Source organism: Sardina pilchardus, chromosome 1 (assembly GCF_963854185.1).
Source record: "Sardina pilchardus chromosome 1, fSarPil1.1, whole genome shotgun sequence".
In the NCBI taxonomy this organism is placed as follows: Eukaryota; Metazoa; Chordata; class Actinopteri; order Clupeiformes; family Clupeidae; genus Sardina; species Sardina pilchardus.
The window spans coordinates 12,498,667-12,506,807 of record NC_084994.1 but is presented as its reverse complement, the minus strand read 5'-3'; positions in this window follow the sequence as shown (position 1 = coordinate 12,506,807).

Here is an 8,141-nt window from a genome sequence, read left to right as displayed (position 1 = left end):
GTAGCCCCACAAGGATAGCATGGAACCATTGTTTTTTGACTGGACCCCTAAAAGGAGGGTAGGGCGGACACAGTTTTCAGTGAATATCTCAAGAAACATAAGGCCTAAGAGGACTAGGTTGATATGGTAAAAAATGCACAAAATTGGCAATTTTGGATCATTTTGACACCCTCTGAATGCACATTGTTTTGTGGAATTACATTCATGGGGGGGGGGCATACAATAAATTAATTTATGTTACTGTACACCAACTGGAAAGAAGGTGGCCGGACACAGTTTTCTGTGAATATCTCGAGAACTGCAGGGCCTCGGAAGACCACCTTTTTTTGTATATTGGTCTTAAGGGGCCATTACCATTACTTTCTGTGAAAAGTGTGTGACTGACTGGTGGACCCAGTGTAGCCTGGGCCTGACTCTTCTGAATTATCTCTGCAGGAAATGTACTTCTCCTTGAGCTTTGGCATACTACAAACGCCCCAAAAGACTTCATGAAACGTCTCGGGTGGGTGAATGAAGTAAAAGATATCCAAGCTTGTGACTTCATCCTTGCGTTTTGTCTGATTATCTCTCGCGTGGGAACTGACATGGAAGCTGCCCTCAAGAGAATCCCAGGTAACGTTGGCATGGGAACAGGGAACATGTGTGACTATGTTAGGTGCATTCACTCCATAAGTTTATCAACCGTGTTGTTTGTGTTACAGATACAGACAAACCCGTCATTCTGGTGGTGCTCCACAGGACTTTTGACAGAGACTATGTCATACCAAGCACGCGTAGGTTTGTACAGCGAACCAACATCACAACGATCGACTGCCTCTATAATAAGGATGAAGGACTGCTGCCCTGCTCTAGGAACGACACAGCCATAGGCACTGTGAAAGCTGAATTTGAAAGACTGCAAACTGAATTTAAAAGACTGCAAGCTTAGCATGCAGATGTACTCTTTTTGTCTAATAATGTAATGTTTTATTGCTCCATTTTCTGTTTTACCTTTCCTTTTTTAGTCTTGGCAAAGGTATCCCACGCTGAGAGTTTGTTCAACCACGTTGTCACTCACAAGGCTGATAGACGCTGAATCTGTCACTCTCAAAGAAAAGGCTCTCACACTCTCTGCAAGCAATCAACAAGTAGATCATTCTCTTTCATTAGATTGTAATCACATCCAGTGATTACTGACCTCAGAGCCTCACTTGTAGGTTGTATTAGCGCTACAGAGAGACAGACCCTCCTAAGGGCTCCACTTAAAAGCATCACAAATGGCATGCAGGTCTGAATTTAAGTGAAGCTATAGGGAATGAAATGAGCTGTGGACTCCGTTTGCATTTATTGTGGTGTTGTTGTTGATGATGTTGTTGTTAAAATAATAGTGTAGAATGAAAAGAATGATGAAGGTGATTGTGATTGTCACCTGAATGCCATTTTTCTTCTCAAATTCATTTTTTTCCCCTTTCTAATTTATATTTCATATATTGTAACCAATTGTTTGTGTACTGTTAATTGGTTGCCTATCTATATGTCTCTATAGAGTTAATAAAAGTACTGTAAGTAAATGCATTTGAACAGTAAAGTCATTAGGTAAAATTATTGTACTACTTAAGTCCTGTTGTTTACTATTATATCAAACCCAAATGAGTTTTTAGTGTACAGTAGAATGTAAAATGTTGAAGTTGCTTAGTCGGCAAAAGAACAATGTGACAACACTGAAAGACAAACGTTTCATTATGTACTAAACTGTACCACTATTTCAGTATGTACTAAACTATACCACTAAACTATACCCGTATGTACTAAACTATACCATATATGCTCAAGAGGTGATGTTTTATGGACCTGTCGTTCCATTTTAGAATTAAATGTTTTGCCAATTATAGCCACTAGGGAGAGCCAAATACAAATGATAGATTTGTATTTTTGTAGGCAAACTTCAGAGGCCTAGTTTAACACATTCTGGGGTAAGCTGTGACATACAACAAATGGAAACCAGGCAATATGCTTCAACCCCAGGGTCACTGACTTATAATAACGATCCCAAACCATATCTGCTGTGTGTGTGTGTGTGTGTGTGTGTGTGTGTGTGTGTGTGTGTGTGTGTGTGTGTGTGTGTGTGTGTGTGTGTGTGTGTGTGTGATACTATTTGCTATTTTAATTGCTAACAAAACAGCACAGTTAGTCTACATAATGTCAGAGGTTTATCATTTAAATTGTAATAGTTAGTTTATGATCATGGCATAGTCATCATTGCTTGCTTATTCTCTGTTCTTTATGATGTTAGACATCTAGACAAGGAAGCACTCACTCATGGATGCAAATGCAAATGTTAATTCAGTTAGTCTGCCATTCAGTTAGTCACCCCATTTACCCTGATTAGAAATGAAATACTTCACTTTCTTGTTTGTCTCTGTTATAAGTTGTAGCACAGTTGATATGATTAATTGATTTGGACATATAACTGTTTTACTAAACGTCGGATCCTGAAGTAGTCTGAGACTGACTGTCTCCTTCACAAAAGGCACACGGCTTAGGGCATCAGCGACAACATTCTGCGGATCTGGAACAATGGTGAACATTGGGTGGCCAAGCTAGCAGGCTACAACTTTGATATTGAGCATGAACTGTTCAATATCAAAGTTGTTGTAGCCGGCTATTGGCCACCCAAATGTTGACAGCAATCCAACTTGGGCTTTGTCATGATGTGTCAATGCATTGTTGTTTTTCCTTCTACAGCGTGAACACATGGCCCTTAAACCAGTGGCTGGACACAGATGACCCACTTCAGCGGCGCCAAGAATTGTAAATGGTATGCTGGGTAATTCTAGCCTATAGATTTATATAGGCTAGGCTTCACATAGATATATCTATATCTATAGATATCAAGACACCCCTAGCAGCAGCAAATGGGGTAGTCTAACTCTTCGTTGACTTGAGAGCTGGAAAAAGTAGACTTCTATCAGGCCAATCACATTGTGTGTAGAGTCGGTAGGTGGGCTTAACATAATGTTGACTGACCTGCGACCAGAAGTTGTGACCATTAAGTGTGTGAATTCCCCATCCTGCTACTTGAAAACAAACAAGAAGGTGATTTGTTGTAGTGCTATCCTATTGCGTCGAGAGGGAATCTGAAAGACAACCGTTTATCCCACCCCTCCGATTGAGCCCTGCCTATGGTGAGTTCCACATCTTGATGTGGGTCTGGCTCGTGAAGCTAGGGTAATTCTTCTGAGACTGAGAAAATGACTTGCTGGAAAATACAATGGGCTTTTCTTCTTCCTTTATCTACACTTGAAAGGCACCAATAGGAGGCAAGAGTCCAGTCAGTGGTACTCAACTACCTGCTCTAATACCTGTTTATTCATTGGTTTCTGGTTACATTTTTGTTTCTGGCCTGACAACAGAGAAAAGAGGGGCTTAGCAATAGCTGAGTAATTGAGTACAAAGTACTGGTAGTGGTTGATAATTCCCAAGAAAGACCAGGACCCAACAACAGAGAGAAGAGGGGCTTAGCGATGGCTGAGTAATTGGGTACAAAGTGCTGGTAGTGGTTAATCATTCCCAAAAAATGACAAAGGCCTAAATGCAAATAAGTATGACATTGGCATAATAGTTTCTGATTCTGTTTGTCTAAGTGGACGCTCAAGAAATGTGGTGACCTTTGACCTCTAGGATAGCTGAAATTAGCAAAAATGCATGTTGACTTTTAACTTCTGACGTGCTAGAAATGGAACCTGCTCTGTCAGCTTTCTCTGATGGCCATATGTCTGATTGCAGCATTGAGTTGCCAACTGCTGTTAACTGCTTAGCCCCCTCAGTGCTGCTTGCTAGCAGTAGTACAGTGGGTACGGGTTGAGAATGCACCTTCTCCCGCGGGACTCCCGAAGAGATCCCGCAGGCCGTCAAGCCGATTTTTTTCGAGCCTAAGGCAATGTACCCAAACAGCCACCAGGTGGCAGAAAGTTTCATCCCGCATTTCAAAATGATAAAGACCGCATATCCGTCAATAGTCGACTCCTTAATCTCATTTAATCATTACAATGAAGGTGATGACTGGCGAAATTATTCAAACAACGTTTCAATGAACCATTGTTGAAATGAATGAAAATGGTTATAGAAAATCGCCTACAGCCTAACGCCGACACAGCTGATTCTTTGATTGATTCTAAGCTGTTTTGATGTAGGGGATGGGTAAACTGGCGCGCTACAAACATGCTACCAATCAAATGTAATATTAGTAGGACTAGCCTACTTAGACACTTTAGTCATAGGCAACGTTGCCATGTTAATTTGGGCTAGAAGTGCTTGCTTGTGGTGGCGCTCCTGTCCGCTGCTTCTCCCGAATTGTGTGGCAAATTTGTCAGCAATCAGCTTAAATGTCAAATCATATTTATTTCTCTTTGTCGCCATGGTATTGGGGGAAACGCGGAGAAACGAGATGGTCAGTCCTCGTATTTTTTCTTCGCGTTTCGTTATAAGAAATAGGCTATATAAGTAATGTAATGGTCAATTTGCTGCGCAATTGACCAAGCAACCGCGGACCGACAGAAAAAGAAAGCAAACGTTGCTGCGGAAATGCTTGCTAATTTGATGTGTTTAAACGTAGAGCCATACAATAAGGTGTGTCTGTTATTATGATAATTTTCGAGCATAACTGGTTGTCCATAGCTCAGTGACAGGTGTTAATAGCCTTGCCATAAGCACTGCTGCAGGTGCTTCTTTTATTATGCGGTTAGAGCATAAGCGCTTACTCATATAGACTATAACTCAGGGACAGGTGCAAAACCACCAACTGGGATGGATCGAAGGGCAAGCAAGCACTGCCACACAACGTGAAGGCCTTTGTGTTGTAAACACTAAGCAGAAAGTTTCCTACGATGGGGAGAAGTGGCCGCAAGGACTGCATCGATAAGATCAACGAATAGCCTACAGTAATGTTTTACAACCCAGCTGGTATCCGCTGTTCATTCCGACATATCCCCACTCGGCGGTAGGCCTAGGCCTATTTAACTTTTTTTTTTTTTCAAACAACGTGCCATTCCGACATGAGGTCATTAATAGGCTATTAATGTCATAACTATTAGGCTATCATTAGGCTTACTATGCATGGCTGTAGGCAGCTATATGAGGACACTGAGATCTGGACCTCATCGGTTTTGAGAGCTGGAAATACATGTGTTTGCTAAATATCGGTTGTTGTGCATGTTACGTTCGCGACTCGGGGAAGTGAAAGCAGTTCTGTAAAGACATTGCAAGTTTTCATGGCGATCATCTGCGCCGCGCTGCGCAGCTGTAGCTGATTGTGAAAGCCGATTGGAAATACATAAGTTTAGAGCGAACGTTTCAACTATGTTTGCCATGGTAGACAAAAACACTCAAATAAAACAATAGCCTAACAAATAACTGCATGCGTAATGGACACGGCTCTATATCCTAAATAATTTTCGAGGTTCGCCATTTGGTAATATGACCTATCCTTACTGACAATATTTGGATTGGACAATTTAGATTGAGCACAACTAAAGTTGCACGAAGGCAAAATACAGTCCTAAAAGCCTATTCTATATAGCCTGGCCAATATTGTAGATGTGCAAAAGCAGCATTTGCGTGCGTGCTTGCCGGTGAGGTGTAGCCTACAAAAATGAGCATAACATCTGATTATTAAAGTATGGCTATAGGATATAGGCTAGAAGAGTTGGTTTAAAATTCAAGTGTAGTAAAAAAGTTTGTGCACATCCCCGGTCAAGGTGCAGAACAAGAGTAGGCTAAATCATAAAAAATGGAAAAAGGTTCGCACACTTGAAATCCTTCTTTTTTGATTTTATTTTATTTTCTTTATCACAAAGGAATGACGTTTCGACCGTGTGGTCTTCTTCAGATTAAAATTCAAGTACGTGCGCTATTTAACCCCTCGAGACCGACTGCAGTCTGCTGACACAGCCAGACGACTCTCCCAACCCATTCATTCGATTTGGCCGAAATAACCCATTCATTCGTTTTGTGCGTATATAGATTCCTGCATGCTGCATTACCCTTAGCCTGCCTTGTGGATGATTTTTTCTCATTGGAATACAGCAGGACAGAATGCCTTTTATCTAACAAACGCAAAAGCTGAGATTGTTGGAAGGACTAGGCTACTCAACAAACTTGTTTTTCGTTTCTGGGAGATCTCGTTATCGTTTTGGATTGTCGGATTTTTATACTTATTGTTTGGACTTATGGACAATGAACTTTGAGGGGTGGTTGTTAGTGCTTTACAAAGCTTTGTGTTAATAAGTGTCGGTCCTCCTATCCTTCAGCTCACTGCGCGATGCAGTTGCGCATAGTGGCCAGCCACGAAGTCATTAACTGTTTACGACACAATACATGATATTTGTGTTTTTCGTTTCTTAGATGTAATGCATGTTTGACATGTAAACAGGCCTTCAGTCCGTTAACTTAAGGCCTTCTTTTGCATGGGGTTGCTCGCATCCGCCCGTAACCTAGACTATTATGTGCGTAGTGGCTGCATACTCTTATAATAAGAGGCAAATTGTTACAGGACAACTTAAACTGACTTCCCCAATGCTTCCCTGCAGCACATTACATTTTAATATAGGCTAATATAGGATGAACAAAGTCTATGCTATATTAAATCCAGTAGCCTAATAATTCTATGTGCCACGTCCGATTTCGCAAGTGATGTAGTAGGCTACGTTTAAACATCGACAAACGTCTGTGAGACTACCCATTTCATGAAGAGCAATTGTCTTGTGCGATCATTCCCCCTCCCCCACACTTGTCTAACCAGTTCACTAGACATTATAGCCTACCTGTATGCGGCATTGGACGATTGCCTCCCTCCCCCCTCTCTCTCGACAGACACTTCCTGACACTAGGGCTCGGGATCATGACATCAAAACTTCGCGGGCACAGCCACATTGGCAGCTTCACTCCTTAGTTTACTATGGATTACTATGGATTTACTCCCGCCTTTTAGTGTGTTCCTGTTACTTAGTTTTTGCCTTCTTGGTAGTATGTTGCTGTGTAGTGGGGTGTAACAGTGCAACCCACGATCGCAAGAGGAAAAGAATAAATCGCTACTATTTCTGCTTCTTGTCTTGTGCATTTGAATGAATGGATATTACGTTCAGTGCGCTACCAAATGGCGGCGATATTCCTAGAATGCAAGGCGTGTGCCCGAGCCCTATTATGTAAATGTAAAAATGTGTGTGTGTGTGTGTGTGTGTGTGTGTGTGTGTGTGTGTGTGTGTGTGTGTGTGTGTGTGTGTGTGTGTGTGTGTGTGTGTGTGCGCTGAACCACGAATTCACATATTAACTTTTCTTTTCAGCAGACATCGCAATCATAAAAAAATCGCAAAACTTTTTAATAAAATAATGCCTCTTGTCTTAATGGGTTCCGGAGGTTCGTAGAGTAAGTTTTGAACCCCGGTCGCTGACGTATGATTAAGAAGCCTCAACCATTTACGCCACAGTTCGAGTGTCAATTTCTTCGCACTTAGCCAAGAAATATAAAGGATTCAGTCAGTCGAGTTCATTTAGCCTATTCGCGGCATGCACTTGAAACGCCGATCAAAAGTTCTGACATGTTAAACTGACGTTAGTCATTAATTCACCACATGATAAAATGCTGTTATATTGACGCACAGTAGCCCACGGTAGTCTATGTCTATCTCTGAATCAACATGAACATGCATAACGAGATCCATAGGCTATATTCTAAGTTGCTAGAAACTTCTTTTGCGGAGCTAGGCCTACTAGTCGATGGTTACAATGAATCACCCTCACTGCCCTATCGCATATCTGACCATCCATTGTTATAATGTTACAAAATGCGCGATCTTCTCCAATCATGTAGCCTACGGTTATAAGTAAAGTGACATGATAGGCATGTAGGCCTATTAAAGATATTTCTGTTAAATACGTTTTATTTTCAGTTGTCAAAAGTGGTGGGGACAAAATCTGTGATAAAGTGCTGGGTAAGCTACCCAGCGTCGCCGGTTAAAATGAACATGCCTCCGTTTTAAAATAGCCTATAGGCCTACACATTTCTAAGTATTCCTAACATAAATGTAGCCTAAATGTCCATCTTGTCCATCTCTTTCGTCTTCGCCTTGACAATAATAGCCTATTCACGGAAATGCGGTCTTGTA